The sequence below is a fragment of the Hypanus sabinus genome, unplaced genomic scaffold (genome assembly GCF_030144855.1).
Source record: "Hypanus sabinus isolate sHypSab1 unplaced genomic scaffold, sHypSab1.hap1 scaffold_671, whole genome shotgun sequence".
Classification (NCBI taxonomy): domain Eukaryota; kingdom Metazoa; phylum Chordata; class Chondrichthyes; order Myliobatiformes; family Dasyatidae; genus Hypanus; species Hypanus sabinus.
The window spans coordinates 79,061-96,345 of record NW_026781525.1 but is presented as its reverse complement, the minus strand read 5'-3'; the positions used below and the strand labels follow the sequence as shown (position 1 = coordinate 96,345).

The 17,285-nt window shown below is 56.6% G+C and overlaps 1 protein-coding gene and 1 long non-coding RNA gene across 6 annotated transcripts in view; one reads left to right on the top strand and one right to left on the bottom strand.

The window, feature by feature from the left end:
- Positions 1-17,285, bottom strand: part of LOC132389829 (NACHT, LRR and PYD domains-containing protein 3-like) — a 117,444-nt gene that overhangs the window by 57,485 nt on the left and 42,674 nt on the right. The gene's annotated exons all lie outside the window — the stretch shown is intronic.
- LOC132389832 (uncharacterized) overlaps positions 1-17,285 on the top strand; it is a 94,193-nt gene that overhangs the window by 60,979 nt on the left and 15,929 nt on the right. The gene's annotated exons all lie outside the window — the stretch shown is intronic.

Below are 17,285 nucleotides of genomic sequence, written 5' to 3'. Positions count from 1 at the left end.
AGGGAGATCCTACAGGAGGGAAGGGGGACGGGGGAGAGGGATCCCACAGGGGGAAGAGGGACGGGGGAGGTGGATCCCACAGGAGGGTAGGTGGACGGGGGAGGGGGATCCCACAGGGTGGAAGTGGGACGGGGAAGAGAGATCCCACAGGGGGATGGGGGAGGGGGATCCCACGGGAGTAAAGGAGTCGGGGGTGGGAGATCCCACAGGTGGACGGGGGACGGGGCAGAGAGATCCCACAGGAAGGGGGACGGGGGAGGGAGATACCACAGGAGGAAGGGGGATGGGGGAGGGAGATACCACAGGAGGAAGGGGGACGGGGGAGGGAGATCCCACAGGAGGATGGTGTACGGTGGAGAGGGATTCCACAGGGGTGAAGGGGGACACGGGAGGGAGATCCCACAGGGGGGAAGGGGGACGGGAATCCCAAAATGGGGAAGGGGCAAGGGGAGGGGGATCCCACAGGGGGAAGGTGGACGGGGGAGGGGGATCCCACACGGGGGAAGGGTGACGGGGCACAGAGATCCCACAGGATGTTGGGGGACGGGGACGAGAGATACCACAGGAGAATGGGGGACGGGGAAGAGAGATCCCACGGTAGGAAGGGGGATGTGGCAGAGAGATCCCAGAGGAGGAAGTGGGACGGGGCAGAGAGATCCCACAGGAGGATGGGTGACGGGGAAGAGAGATCCCACGGTAGGAAGGGGGATGTGGCAGAGAGATATCACAGGAGGAAGGGGGACAGGGGAGGCAGATCCCACAGGAGGAAAGGGGATGGGGGAGAGGGATCCCACAGGGGGTAAGGTGGACGGGGTACGGAGAGCACGCAGGTGGGAAGGGGGAGAGAGATCCCACAGGAGGAAGAGGGACGAGGGAGAGAGATCCCACAGGGGGGAAGTTGGACGGGGGAGTGGGATCAGACAGGGGTGAAGTTGATCGGGGGTGGGAGATCCCACAGGTGGATGGGGGACGGGGCAGAGAGATCCCACAGGAGGAAGGGGGATGGGGAAGAGATCCCACAGGTGGAAGGGGGACGGGGGAGGGAGATCCCACAGGAGTAAGGGGGATGGGGGAGGGAGATCCCACAGGAGGATGGGGGACGGGGGAGGGGGATCCCACAGGAGCAAGGGGGACTGTGGAGGGAGATACCACAGGAGGAAGTGTTACGGGGGAGGGAGATCCCACAGGAGGAAGGGGAACGGGGGAGTGGAGATACCACAAGAGGAAGGGAGATGGGGGAGGGAGTTACCACAGGAGGAAGGGGGATGGGGCAGAGAGATCCCACAAGAGGAAGGGGGATGGGGGAGGGGAGATACCACAGGAGGAAGGGGGACGGGGCAGAGAGATACCACAGGAAGGGGGACGGGGGAGGGAGATACCACAGGAGGAAGGGGGATGGGGGAGGGAGATCCCACAGGAGGAAGGGGGACGGGGGAGGGAAATCCCACAGGAGGAAGGGGGACGGGGGAGGGAGATCCCACAGGAGGAAGGGGGACGGGGGAGGGAGATCCCACAGGAGGAAGGGGGATGGGGAGGGAGATCCCACAGGAGGAAGGGGGACGGGGCAGAGAGATCCCAGAGGATGAAGGGGGACGGGGGAGGGGAGATACCACAGGAGGAAGGGGGATGGGGGAGGGAGATACCACAGGAGGATGGGGGACGGGGCAGAGAGATCCCACAGGAGGAAGCGGGACGGGGGATAGAGATCCAACAGGAGGAAGGGGGACGGGGGAGGGAGATCCCACAGGAGGAAGGGGGATGGGGTAGGGAGATCCCACAGGAGGACGGGGGACGGGGGAGGGGAGATAGCACAGGAGGAAGGGGGATGGGGGAGGGAGATACCACAGGAGGAAGGGGGACGGGGCAGAGAGATCCCACAGGGGGAAGGGGGACGGGGGAGGGGAGATACCACAGGAGAAAGGGGAATGGGGGAGGTAGATCCCACAGGAGGACGGGGGACGGGGGAGTGGAGATACCACAGGAGAAAGGGTGATGGGGGAGGGAGATCCCACAGGAGTAAGGGGTTCAGGGAAGAGAGATCCCACAGGAGGAAGGGGGATGGTGGAGGGAGTTCCCACAGGAGGAAGGGGGACGGTGGAGAGGGATCCCACAGGGGGGAAGGTGGACGGGGGAGGGGGATCCCAAAGGAGGAAGGGGGACGGGGGAGGGGAGATACATCAGGAGAAAGGGGGATGGGGGAGGTAGATCCCACAGGAGGACGGGGGACTGGGGAGTGGAGATACCACAGGAGAAAGGGTGATGGGGGAGATAGATCCCACAGGAGGACGGGGGACGGGGGAGTGGAGATACCACAGGAGAAAGGGTGATGGGGGAGTGAGATCCCACAGGAGTAAGGGGTACAGGGAAGAGAGATCCCACAGGAGGAAGGGGGATGGTGGAGGGAGTTCCCACAGGAGGAAGGGGGACGGGGGAGAGGGATCCCACAGGGGGGAAGGTGGACGGGGGAGGGAGATCCCACAGGAGGAAGGGGGAGGGGAGATACCACAGGAGAAAGGGGGACGGTGGAGGGAGATCCCACAGGAGGAAGGGGGACACGGGGGTCAGATCCCACAGGGGGATGCGGGACGGTGGAGAGGGATCCCAGTGGGGGAGAGGGGGAGGCGGGAGGGAGAACCCACAGGGGGAAGGTGGACGGTTGAGAGGGATTCCACAGGGGTGAAGGGGGACACGGGAGGGAGATCCCACAGGGAGGAAGGCGGACGGGGATCCCAAAATGGGGAAGGGGGAAGGGGAGGGGGATCCCACAGGGGGGATGGTGGACGGGGGAGGGGGATCCCACATGGGGTAAGGGGGCAGTACAGATGGATTCCACAGGGGGGATTGGGGACGGGGATCACAAAATGGGAAAGGGGAAAGGGGGAAGGATATCCCACGGTGGGAAGGTGGACGGGGGAGGGGGATCCCACAGGGGTGAAGGGTGACGGGGCAGAGAGATCCCACAGGAGGAAGGGGGACGGGGGAGGGGAGATACCACAGGAGGAAGGGGGACGGGGCAGAGAGATCCTACAGGAAGGGGGACGGGGCAGAGAGATCCCACAGGAAGGGGGACGGGGGAGGGAGATACCACAGGAGGAAGGGGGACGGGGGAGGGAGATCCCACAGGAGGATGGGGGACGGGGGAGGGAGATCCCACTGGAGGAAGGGGGATGGGGGAGGGAGATCCCACAGGAGGAAGGGGGACGGGGGAGGGAGATCCCACAGGAGGAAGGGGGATGGGGAGGGAGATACCACAGGAGGATGGGGGACGGGGCAGAGAGATCCCACAGGAGGAAGCGGGACGGGGGATAGAGATCCAACAGGAGGAAGGGGGACGGGGGAGGGAGATCCCACAGGAGGAAGGGGGATGGGGTAGGGAGATCCCACAGGAGGACGGGGGCCGGGGGAGGGGAGATAGCACAGGAGGAAGGGGGATGGGGGAGGGAGATACCACAGGAGGAAGGGGGACGGGGCAGAGAGATCCCACAGGGGGAAGGGGGACGGGGGAGGGGAGATACCACAGGAGGATGGGGGACGGGGCAGAGAGATCCCACAGGGGGAAGGGGGATGGGGAGGGAGATACCACAGGAGGATGGGGGATGGGGCAGAGAGATCCCACAGGAGGAAGCGGGACGGGGGATAGAGATCCAACAGGAGGAAGGGGGACAGTGGAGGGAGATCCCACAGGAGGAAGGGGGATGGGGTAGGGAGATCCCACAGGAGGACGGGGGACGGGGGAGGGGAGATAGCACAGGAGGAAGGGGGATGGGGGAGGGAGATACCACAGGAGGAAGGGGGACGGGGCAGAGAGATCCCACAGGGGGAAGGGGGACGGGGGAGGGGAGATACCACAGGAGAAAGGGGGATGGGGGAGGTAGATCCCACAGGAGGACGGGGGACGGGGGAGTGGAGATACCACAGGAGAAAGGGTGATGGGGGAGGGAGATCCCACAGGAGTAAGGGGTTCAGGGAAGAGAGATCCCACAGGAGGAAGGGGGATGGTGGAGGGAGTTCCCACAGGAGGAAGTGGGACGGTGGAGAGGGATCCCACAGGGGGGAAGGTGGACGGGGGAGGGGGATCCCACAGGAGGAAGGGGGACGGGGGAGGGGAGATACATCAGGAGAAAGGGGGATGGGGGAGGTAGATCCCACAGGAGGACGGGGGACGGGGGAGTGGAAATACCACAGGAGAAAGGGTGATGGGGGAGGGAGATCCCACAGGAGTAAGGGGTACAGGGAAGAGAGATCCCACAGGAGGAAGGGGGATGGTGGAGGGAGTTCCCACAGGAGGAAGGGGGACGGGGGAGAGGGATCCCACAGGGGGGAAGGTGGATGGGGGAGGGAGATCCCACAGGAGGAAGGGGGAGGGGAGATACCACAGGAGAAAGGGGGACGGTGGAGGGAGATCCCACAGGAGGAAGGGGGACACGGGGGTCAGATCCCACAGGGGGATGCGGGACGGTGGAGAGGGATCCCAGTGGGGGAGAGGGGGAGGCGGGAGGGAGAACTCACAGGGGGAAGGTGGACGGTTGAGAGGGATTCCACAGGGGTGAAGGGGGACACGGGAGGGAGATCCCACAGGGAGGAAGGGGGACGGGGATCCCAAAATGGGGAAGGGGGATGGGGAGGGGGATCCCACAGGGGGGATGGTGGACGGGGGAGGGGATTCCACACGGGGTAAGGGGGCAGTACAGATGGATTCCACAGGGGGGATTGGGGACGGGGATCACAAAATGGGAAAGGGGAAAGGGGGAAGGATATCCCACGGTGGGAAGGTGGACGGGGGAGGGGGATCCCACAGGGGTGAAGGGTGACGGGGCAGAGAGATCCCACAGGAGGAAGGGGGACGGGGCAGAGAGATCCCACAGGAGGAAGGGCGACGGGGGAGAGAGATCCCACAGGAGGAAGGGGGATGGGGGAGGGAGATCCCACAGGAGGAAGGGGGACGGGTCAGAGGGATCCCACAGGAGGAAGGGGGACGGGGGAGGGGGATCCCACAGGAGGAAGGGGGACGGTGGAGGGAGATACCACAGGAGGAAGGGTTACGGGGGAGGGAGATCCCACAGGAGGAAGGGGGATGGGGTAGGGAGATCCCACAGGAGGACGGGGGATGGGGGAGGGGAGATAGCACAGGAGGAAGGGGGATGGGGGAGGGAGATACCACAGGAGGGACGGGGCAGAGAGATCCCACAGGAGGAAGGGGGACGGGGGAGGGGAGATACCACAGGAGAAAGGGGGATGGGGGAGGTAATCCCACAGGAGGACGGGGGACGAGGGAGTGATACCACAGGAGAAAGGGCGATGGGGGAGGGATATCCCACAGGAGGAAGGGGGATGGGGGAGGGAGATCCCACAGGAGGAAGGGGGATGGTGGAGGGAGTTCCCACAGGAGGAAGGCGGACGGGGGAGAGGGATCCCACAGGGGGGAAGGTGGACGGGGGAGGGGGATACTAAAGGAGGAAGGGGGACGGGGGAGGGGAGATACATCAGGAGAAAGGGGGATGGGGGAGGTAGATCCCACAGGAGGGACGGGGGACGGGGGAGTGGAGATAGCACATGAGAAAGGGTGATGGGGGAGGGAGATCCCGCAGGAGTAAGGGGTACAGGGAAGAGAGATCCCACAGGAGGAAGGGGGATGGTGGAGGGAGTTCCCACAGGAGGAAGGGGGACGGGGGAGAGGGATCCCACAGGAGGGGGGACGGGGGAGGGGGATCCCACAGGAGGAAGGGGGATGGTGGAGGGAGATACCACAGGAGGAAGTGTTATGGGGGAGGGAGATCCCACAGGAGGAAGGGGAACGGGGGAGTGGAGATACCACAAGAGGAAGGGAGATGGGGGAGGGAGTTACCACAGGAGGAAGGGGGATGGGGCAGAGAGATCCCACAAGAGGAAGGGGGACGGGGGAGGGGAGATACCACAGGAGGAAGGGGGACGGGGCAGAGAGATCCCACAGGAAGGGGGACGGGGGAGGGAGATACCACAGGAGGAAGGGGGACGGGGGAGGGAGATCCCACAGGAGGAAGGGGGATGGGGGAGGGAGATCCCACAGGAGGAAGGGGGATGGGGGAGGGAGATCCCACAGGAGGAAGGGGGACGGGGGAGGGCGATCCCACAGGAGGAAGGGGGATGGGGAGGGAGATACCACAGGAGGAAGGGGGATGGGGGAGGGAGATACCACAGGAGGATGGGGGACGGGGCAGAGAGATCCCACAGGAGGAAGGGGGACGGGGGAAGGGAGATACCACAGGAGGAAGGGGGACGGGGGAGGGAGATCCCACAGGAGGAAGGGGGATGGGGTAGGGAGATCCCACAGGAGGACGGGGGACCGGGGAGGGGAGATAGCACAGGAGGAAGGGGGATGGGGGAGGGAGATACCACAGGAGGAAGGGGGACGGGGCAGAGAGATCCCACAGGGGGAAGGGGGACGGGGGAGGGGAGATACCACAGGAGAAAGGGGGATGGGGGAGGTAGATCCCACAGGAGGACGGGGGACGGGGGAGTGGAGATACCACAGGAGAAAGGGTGATGGGGGAGGGAGATCCCACAGGAGTAATGGGTTCAGGGAAGAGAGATCCCACAGGAGGAAGGGGGATGGTGGAGGGAGTTCCCACAGGAGGAAGGGGGACGTGGGAGGGGAGATACATCAGGAGAAAGGGGGATGGGGGAGGTAGATCACACAGGAGGACGGGGGACGGGGGAGTGGAGATACCACAGGAGAAAGGGTGATGGGGGAGGGAGATCTCACAGGAGTAAGGGGTACAGGGAAGAGAGATCCCACAGGAGGAAGGGGGATGGTGGAGGGAGTTCCCACAGGAGGAAGGGGGACGGGGGAGAGGGATCCCACAGGGGGGAAGGTGGACGGGGGAGGGAGATCCCACAGGAGGAAGGGGGAGGGGAGATACCACAGGAGAAAGGGGGACGGTGGAGGGAGATCCCACAGGAGGAAGGGGGACACGGGGGTCAGATCCCACAGGGGGATGCGGGACGGTGGAGAGGGATCCCAGTGGGGGAGAGGGGGAGGCGGGAGGGAGAACCCACAGGGGGAAGGTGGACGGTTGAGAGGGATTCCACAGGGGTGAAGGGGGACACGGGAGGGAGATCCCACAGGGAGGAAGGGGGACGGGGATCCCAAAATGGGGAAGGGGGAAGGGGAGGGGGATCCCACAGGGGGGATGGTGGACGGGGGAGGGGGATCCCACACGGGGTAAGGGGGCAGTACAGATGGATTCCACAGGGGGGATTGGGGACGGGGATCACAAAATGGGAAAGGGGAACGGGGGAAGGATATCCCACGGTGGGAAGGTGGACGGGGGAGGGGGATCCCACAGGGGTGAAGGGTGACGGGGCAGAGAGATCCCACAGTAGGAAGGGGGACGGGGCAGAGAGATCCCACAGGAGGAAGGGCGACGGGGCAGAGAGATCCCACAGGAGGAAGGGGGACGGGGGAGGGGGATCCCAGAGGATGATGGGGGACGGTGGAGAGTGATCCCACAGGGGGGAAGGTGGACGGGGGACGGAGTGCCCGCAGGTGGGAAGGGGGATAGGGATCCCACAGGAGGAAGGGGGACGAGGGAGAGGGATCCCACAGGGGGGAAGGGGGATGGGGGAGGCATGATCCCACAAGGGGAAGGTGGTCTTTGGTAGGGAGATCCTACAGGAGGGAAGGGGGACGGGGGAGAGGGATCCCACAGGGGGAAGAGGGACGGGGGAGGTGGATCCCACAGGAGGGTAGGTGGACGGGGGAGGGGGATCCCACAGGGTGGAAGTGGGACGGGGAAGAGAGATCCCACAGGGGGATGGGGGAGGGGGATCCCACGGGAGTAAAGGAGTCGGGGGTGGGAGATCCCACAGGTGGACGGGGGACGGGGCAGAGAGATCCCACAGGAAGGGGGACGGGGGAGGGAGATACCACAGGAGGAAGGGGGATGGGGGAGGGAGATACCACAGGAGGAAGGGGGACGGGGGAGGGAGATCCCACAGGAGGATGGTGTACGGTGGAGAGGGATTCCACAGGGGTGAAGGGGGACACGGGAGGGAGATCCCACAGGGGGGAAGGGGGACGGGAATCCCAAAATGGGGAAGGGGCAAGGGGAGGGGGATCCCACAGGGGGAAGGTGGACGGGGGAGGGGGATCCCACACGGGGGAAGGGTGACGGGGCACAGAGATCCCACAGGATGTTGGGGGACGGGGACGAGAGATACCACAGGAGAATGGGGGACGGGGAAGAGAGATCCCACGGTAGGAAGGGGGATGTGGCAGAGAGATCCCAGAGGAGGAAGTGGGACGGGGCAGAGAGATCCCACAGGAGGATGGGTGACGGGGAAGAGAGATCCCACGGTAGGAAGGGGGATGTGGCAGAGAGATATCACAGGAGGAAGGGGGACAGGGGAGGCAGATCCCACAGGAGGAATGGGGACGGGGGAGAGGGATCCCACAGGGGGTAAGGTGGACGGGGTACGGAGAGCACGCAGGTGGGAAGGGGGAGAGAGATCCCACAGGAGGAAGTGGGACGAGGGAGAGAGATCCCACAGGGGGGAAGTTGGACGGGGGAGTGGGATCAGACAGGGGTGAAGTTGATCGGGGGTGGGAGATCCCACAGGTGGATGGGGGACGGGGCAGAGAGATCCCACAGGAGGAAGGGGGATGGGGAAGAGATCCCACAGGTGGAAGGGGGATGGGGCAAAGAGATCCCTTAGGAGGGTGGGGGAATGGGAAGAGAGATCCCACAGGAGGATGGGGGATGGGGAAGAGAGATACTACAGAAGGAAGGGGGATGGGGGAGAGAGATCCCACAGGAGGAAGGTGGATGGGGAAGAGATCCGACAGGTGGAAGGGGGATGGGGGAGAGAGATCCCAAAAGAGGAAGGGGGAAGTGGCAGAGAGATCCCACAGGAGGAAGGGAGATGGGGGAGAGAGAGGTCCCACAGGCAGAAGGGGGATGGGGGAGAGAGATCCCACAGGTGGAAAGGGGATGGGGGAGAGAGATCCCACAGGAGGAAGGGGGATGGGGGAGAGAGATCCCACAGGAGGATGGGGATGGGGAGATCCCACAGGCGGAAGGGGGATGGGGGAGAGAGATCCCACAGGTGGAAAGGGGATGGGGGAGAGAGATCCCACAGGAGGATGGGGATGGGAAGGGAGATCCCACAAGAGGAAAGGATGAGGGAGAGAGATCCCACAGGAGGAAGGGGGATGGGGGAGAGAGATCCCACAGGAGGAAGGAGCATGGCCAAGTGAGATCCGACAGGAAGAGGGGGCAAAGGAGCTGAGGACTCACAGGAGGAAGGGGTTAGGAAAGAGAGATCCCTCGGAAGGAAGGGGGATCGGGAAGAGAGATCCCACTAGAGGAAGGGGGATTGGGAACAGAGGCCCAACAGCAGGAAGCGGGATGCGGAAGAGAGATACCTCAGGATGAATGTGTATGGAAAAGACAGATCCCACAGGAGGAAGGGGGATGCGGCAGAGAGATCCCACAGGAGGAAGGGGTTAGGAAAGAGAGATCTCTCGGAAGGAAGGGGGATCGGGAAGAGAGATCCCACTAGAGGAAGAGGGATTGGGAACAGAGGCCCAACAGCAGGAAGCAGGATGCAGAAGAGAGATACCTCAGGAAACCTCAGGAAAAGACAGATCCCAAAGGGGGATGTGGAAGAGAGATCCCACAAGAGGAAGGGGGATTGGGGAGGGAGATCCCACAGGAGGAAGGGGGATGCTGAGGAGAGATCCAACAGCAGAAAGGGTGAGTGGAAACAGAGAGCCCAGAGAATGAATGGGGGATGGGAACGTGAGATCCCACAGGTGGATTGCTACCCGTGCCACGTGCTGGTGAGGCTAGAAATAATGCAGCTAAATACGTGGCTGAGGGGATGATACATGATGGAGGGGTTCATGTTTCTGGACAATTGGGCTTTTTCCAGGGGAGGTGAGACCAGTTCGAATTGGGCAGTTTGCACCTGAACTGGAGGGGAACTAACATCCTTATCGGTAGGCTAGCAAGTTCTGCTCTGGGGGTTTTAAACAAGGTTGCAGGGGGACGGGGCAGAGTTTTAGAGCAGATAGTGATGTGGAGGAGGATAATGGTCATGCGAGGACTGCCTGTTTCGACAGATATCAATGGTTTGTACGTGATAGAAATGTTCTCAGGTGCATCTATTTCAATGCAAGGAGTATTGTGTGTAAGGCAGATGAGTTTAGGGCGTGGATTGGCACATGATGATCTCGACATTATTGCTATTAGTAAGACTTGGTTTGCAAGAGGGGCAGGACTGGCAGCTTCATGTTCCGAGGTTATGTTGTTTCAGATGTGATAGAGGGGGAGGGATGAAAGGGGGAGGAGTGGCATTACTAGTCAGGGGAATCTCACAGCTGTGTGCAGACGGGACAGCCCGGAGGGCTCGTCTACAGAGGCCGTATGGGTGGAGCTGAGGAACGGGAAAGCTGTGACCACACTAATAGGGTATTATTATATACGGCCCAATCGGAGGAGCAAGTCTGTTGAGAGTTAGCACACCAATGAAAGAAACAGAAATTTGTAATCGTAGGGGATTTTAACTTCCCACATATTGACCTGGACTTCCACTCTGTGAAAGGGTTAGATGGCGTGGAGTTTGTCAAATGTGTTCAGGAAAGTTTTCTAAATCAATACATTGAGGTACCAACAAGAGAGGGTGCAGTACCTGATCGATTAGGGAATCAGACAGGTCAGGTGACAGAAGTATGTGTCAGCGAACATTTTGGGTCCAGTGACCATAATGTCATTAGTTTCAAGATAATTATGGATAAGGATAGGACTGGTCCACCAGTTAAGGTTCTGAATTGGAGAAGGGCCAATTTGGTGGAAATGAGAGAGGATCTGGGAAGAGTGGATTGGGATAAGTTGTTTTCTGGCAATGATGTATTCAGTAAGTGGAGTTAATGAACTGCGCTTACATCCTGAGTTTGCTTGTTCCTGCCAGGATTAAAGGCAAAGTTAACAAGGATAGGGAACCTTGTTTTTCAAGGGATATTGGCGATCTGGTTAAGTACGTGTTTAGCAGGTACAGGCAACAAGGAACAAATGAGATACTTGAAGAGTATAGAGAATGTAAGGGAATACTAAAGAAGGAAATCAGGAAGGCAAAAAGAAGACATGAGGTTGTGTTGGCAGATAATGTGAAGGTAAACCCGAAGGGTTTCTACAAGTATATTAAGAGTAAAAGGATAGTAAAGGACAAAATTGGTCCCCTAGAAGATCAGAGTGGTTGTCTATGTGTGGAGCATCACGAGATGGGGAAGATCTTAAACAGTTTTTTGCATCAGTGTCTACTTAGAAAACTGGCATAGTGGATATGGAATTAAAGGAAACAAACAGTAGTGTCATGGAACGCGGCCAGTGAGTGAGTGGGCCAGTGAAGGAGTGGAAATATGAGGCTTTGACTTGAGAGATTCTGGCAGTTTTGGCAATTGGTCTGTGCAAATCAAGACAACGAAGATTTGAATAGCTCAGACTCAACAGAAAGCAGCTGATTGACCAAGCAGTTTGAAAAGCTCGAACAAATAAATAGAGGGGTAGCTCAAGCTGAGCGGCCCGTGGAAAGCGGCCAGTGAGTGAGTGGAGATTTGAGGCTTTGACAGGTCTTTACAATGCCTGCTGAGACGGTGATGTGCCTCTCCTGTGAGATGAGGCAGTCTTGGGGGAACTCCCCTCTCCCGCAGAGTCACATCTGCCAGAAGTGCTTGCGGCTGGGCGATCTGGAAGACCGTGTGAGGAATCCGGAGCCGTAGCTGGATGACCTTCGGCACATAAGGGAGAATGAGGCTGCCATAGATGAGAGCTACAGGGGGGTAGTCACACCTAGGCTGCCGGAAGCAGGTCGTTGGGTGACAGTCCGAGGGGGGAAAGCGAAGGAGAGTAGACAGGTAGTGCAGAGCACCTCTGTAGCCATTCCCCTGAATAATAAGTTTACCGTCCTGGATACTGTTGGTGAGGACGACCGACCAGGTGTGAGCCACGGTGGCAGGGCCTCTGTCACTGAGTCTGACCCTGTGGTGTAGAAGGGTGGGACGGAGTGGAGGAGAGCTGTCGTCATTGGAGACTCTATAGTCAGGGGGGCAGACAGGAGATTTTGTGGACGTGAGAAGGAAACCCGCGTGGTTTGTTGCCTCCCGGGTACCAGGGTCCGGGTTGTCTCTGACCGGGTACATGACATCCTGGTACGAGAAGGAAAGCAACCAGAAGTCGTGATACATATTGGTACCAACGACGTAGGCAGGAAGAGGGATGAGGTCCTGAAGTGTGAGTTTCGGGAACTAGGCAGAAGGCCGAAGAAGAGGACCTCAAGGGTGGTGTTCTCAGGATTGTTGCCAGTACCACGTGATAGTGAGGGTAAGAATTGGATGAGATGGCAGTTGAATGCGTGGCTGAGGAGTTGCTGCAGGGGACGGGGTTTTAGATTTTTGGACAACTGGGATCTCTTCTGGGGAAGGTGGGACCTGTTGCACCTGAACTCGAGGGGGTGCAATATCCTTGCTGGTAGGTTTGCTAGCATGGTTCGGGAGGGTTTAAACTAATTTGCAAGTGGGATGGGACCCAGAGCGATAGAGCAGTGAAAAAAGTGCATGGAGTAAAGCCAGATCTGACACAGAGAGAGGTTTTAAGGAAAGGGCAGCAGAATAAAGGGTATAAATGCAGTAAGGTTGAAGGGCTAAAGTGCGTGTACTTCAATGCAAGAAGAATCAGGAACAAAGGTGATGAACTGAGAGCTTGGATACTTATATGGAATTATGATGTAGTGGCCATTACGGAGACTTGGCGGCACCAGGACAGGAATGGATTCTCAATATTCCTGGATTTCAGTGCTTTCAAAGGGATAGAGAGGGGGGAAAAGGGCAGGACGGGTGGCATTACTGGTCAGGAATACTATTACAGCTACAGAAAGGGTGGGTAATATAGCAGGATCCTCTTTTGATTCAGTATGGGTGGAAGTCAGGTACAGGAAGCAAGCAGTTACTCTACCAGGGTATTCTACAGGCCCCCAGGTTGCAGCAGAGATACCGAGGAGCAGATTGGGAGGCAGATTTTGGAAAGGTGCAAAAATAACAGGGTTGTTATCATGGGTGACTTTAACTTCCCTAATATTGATTGGCACTTGATTAGTTCCAAGGGTTTAGATGGGGCAGAGTTTGTTAAGTGTGTCCTAGATGGATTCCTGTCTCAGTATGTTGACAAGCCGACGAGGGGGAATGCCATACCAGATCTAGTATTAGGTAACGAACTGGGTCAGGTCAGAGATCTGTCAGTGGGTGAGCATCTGGGGGACAGTGACCACCGCTCCCTGGCCTTTAGCATTATCATGAAAAAGGATAGAATCAGAGAGGACAGGACAGTTTTTAATTGGGGAAGGGCAAATTATGAGGCTATAAGACTAGAACTTGCGGGTGTGAATTGGGATGATGGTTTTGCAGGGAAATGTACTCTGAACATGTGGTCGATGTTTAAGGATCTCTTGCAGGATGTTAGGGATTAATTTGTCCAGCTGAGGAAGATAACGAATGGTAGGGTGAAGAAACCATGGGTTACAAGTGAAGTGGAAAATCTAGTCAGGTGGAAGAAGGATCAGATGGGTCTATTGAGGAATATAGGGTAGCAAGAAAGGAGTTTAAGAAGGGGCTGATAAGAGCAAGAAGGGGGCATGAGAAGGCCTTGGCGAGTAGGGTAAAGGAAAACCCCAAGGCATTCTTCAATTATGTGAGGAACAATAGGATGACAGGAATGATGATAGGACCGATTAGAGATAAAAGTGGGAAGATGTGCCTGGAGGCTGTGGAAGTGAGCGAGGTTCTCAATGAATACTTCGCTTTGGTATTCACCAATGAAAGGGAACTTGATGACGGTGAGGTCAATATGAGTGAGGTTGATGTTCTGGAGCATGTTGATATTAACGGAGAGGAGGTGTTGGAGTTGTTAAAATACATTAGAACGGATAAGTCCCCGGGGCCTGCCGGAATATTCCACAGGCTGCTCCACGAGGCAAGGGAAGAGATTGCTGAACCTCTGGCTAGGATCTTTATGTTCTCGTTGTCCAGGGGAATGGTATGGGAGGATTGGAGGGAGGCGCATGCTGTCCCCTTGTTCAAAAAAGGTAGTATGGATAGTCCAGGTAATTATAGATCAGTGAGCCTTACATCTGTGGTGGGAAAGCTGTTGAAAAGGATTCTTAGAGATAGGATCTATGGGCATTCAGAGAATCATGGTCTGATCAGGGACAGTCAGCATGGCTTTGTGAAGGGCAGATCGTGCCTAACAAGCCTGATAGAGTTTTTTGAGGAGGTGACCAGGCTTATAGATGAGGGTAGTGCAGTGGATGTGATCTATAAGGATTTTAGTAAGCATTTGACAAGATTCCACACGGTAGGCTTATTCAGAAAGTCAGAAGGCATGGGATCCAGGGAAGTTTGGCCAGGTTGATTCAGAATTGGCTTGCCTGCAGAAGGTAGATGGTCATGGTGGAGGTAGAACAATCAGATTGGAGGGTTGTGGCTAGTGGAGTCCCGCAAGGATCTGTTCTGGGACCTCTTCTTTTTGTGATTTTTATTAACGACATGGATGTGGGGGTAGAAGGGTGGGTTGGCAAGTTTGCAGACAACACAAAGGTTGGTGGTGTTGTAGACAGTGTATACGATTGTCGAAGATTGCAGAGAGACATTGATAGGATGCAGAAGTGGGCTGAGAAGTGGCAGATGGAGTTCAACCCGGAGAAGTGTGAGGTGGTACACTTCCGAAGGACAAACTCCAAGGCAAAGTACAAAGTAAATGGCAGGATAGTTGGTAGTGTGGAGGAGCAGAGAGATCAGGGGATACATGTCCACAGATCCCTGAAAGTTGCCTCACAGGTAGATCGGGTAGTTAAAAAAGTTTATGGGATGTTAGCTTTCATAAGTCAAGGGATAGAGTTTTAGAGACGCGATGTAATGATGCAGCTCTATAAAACTCTAGTTAGGCCACACTTGGAGTACTGTGTCCAGTTCTGGTCACCTCGCTATAGGAAGGATGTGGAAGCATTGGAAAGGGTACAGAGGACATTTATCAGGATGCTGCCTGGTTTAGAGAGTATGGATTATGATCAGAGATTAAGGGAGCCAGGGTTTACTCTTTGTAGAGAAGGAGGATGAGAGGAGACATGATTGAGGTGTGCAAGATATTAAGAGGAATAGACAGAGTGGACAGCCAGCGCTTCTTCTCCAGGGCACCACTGCTCAGTACAAGAGGACATGGCTTTAGGGTAAGGGGAGGGAAGTTCAAAGAGGATATTGGAGGAAGGTTTTTCACTCAGAGAGTGGTTGGTGTGTGGAATGCACTGCCTGAGTCAGTGGTGGAGGCAGATACACTAGTGAAGATTAAGAGACAACTAGACAGGCATATGGAGGAATTTAAGGAGGGGGGTTATATGGCAGGCAGGTTTTGAGGGTCGGCACAACATTGTGGGCCGAAGGGCCTGTAATGTGCTGTAGTATTCTATGTTTTATGGAACATATAGAGATTAAAGAGGAGGAGGTGCTTACTGCCTTACAGCAAATAAAGGTAAATAAATCCCCCAGGCCTGACATGATATTTTCTCGGACCTTGAGACAGACTAGTGTAGAAATTGCAGGGGTCCTGGCAGAAATATTTAAAATGTCCTTCGCCACAAGTGCGGTGCCGGAGGATTGGAGGGTAGCTCATGTTGTTCCGTTGTTTGAAAAAGTCTCCAAAAGTGCACCAGGTAATTACAGGCCAGTGAGCCTAACATCGGTGTTAGGTAAATTATTGGAAGGTGTTCTGAGAGATCGGATTTACAAGGAGTTGGATAACCAAGGGCTGATTAAAGATAGTCAGCATGGCTTTGTTCATGGCAGATCGTGTTTAATGAATCCTGTAGAGTTTTCCGAGGAGGTTACCAAGAATGCACATGAAGGAATGGCTGTGGATGTTGTCTACATGAACTTTAATAAGGCTTTTGACAAGGTCCCACATGGGAGGTTAGTTCAGAAGTTTCAGACAGTAGGTATGCATGGAGAGGTTGTAGATTGGATTCCAAATTGGCTGTGTGGGAGAAGACAGAGAGTCTTAGTGGATCATTGCTTCTGAGGCCTGTGACTAGTGGTGTGTCTCAGGGATCTGTGTTGGGACTATTGTTGTTTGTTGTCTATATCAATGTACTAGATGATAGTGTGATAAGTTGGATCAGCAAGTTTGCTGATGACACTAAGATTGGAGGCGTTGCGGACAGCGAGGAAGACTTTCAAAGCTTGCAGAGGGATCTGGACCAACTGGCAACATGGGCCAGAAAATGGCAGATGGAAATGAATGCAGACAAGTGTGAGGTGTTCCATTTTGTAAGGACAAATCAAGGTAGGACATAGACAGTAAAGGGTAGGGCACTGAGGAATGCGCAGGAAGAAAGGGATCTGGGAGTTCAGATACATAATTCCCTGAAAGTGGCGTCACAGGGAGACAGGGTTGTAAAGAAGGCTTTTGGCATCCAGGCATTCATAAATCAAAGTTGAGTATAGGAGTTGGAAAGTTATGGTGAGGTTGTATAAGACATTGGTGAAGCCAAATTTGGAGTATTGTGTGCAATTCTGGTCACTGAACTATAGGACCGATATCGGTAAGACTGAAAGTGTGCAGAAAAGATCTGCGAGGATGTTGCCGGCTCTTCAGGAGTTGAGTTACAAGGAAGGATTGAACAGGTTAGGACTTTATTCCTCGGAGCGCAGAAGAATGAGGGGAGATTTGATAGAAGTTTACACAATTACGAGCGGAATAGACAGGGTAGATGCGAATGGGCTCTTTCCACACGGATTAGGAGAGATAAATTACAAAAGGACTTTGCTTCAGGGTGAAAGGGGAAAGGTTTAGGGGGAACGTCCTCACTCAGAGAGTTGTGAGAGTGTGGAACGAGCTGCCATCTGATGTGCAAAATGCGGACACACTGTTAGGTTTTAAGAATAAATCTGATAGATGCATGGATGGGAGAGGTCTGGAGGGCGATGGACTGGGTGCATGTCAATGGGACTAGCGGAATAAAGTTTTGGCACAGAGCAGAAGGGCCGAATGGCTTGTTTTCTATGCTGTAGTGTTCTATGATTTTATGATTCTATGAAGGAATATGGGGAGGTCAGTTGCCACAGGAAGAAGGGGGATGGGGAAGAGAGATCCCACAGGTGGAAGGGGGATGGAGAAGTGAGATCCCACAAGCGGAAGGCGGATGTGGAAGTGAGATCCCACAGGAGGAAGGGGGATGGGGTAGAGAGATCCGACAGGAGGTAA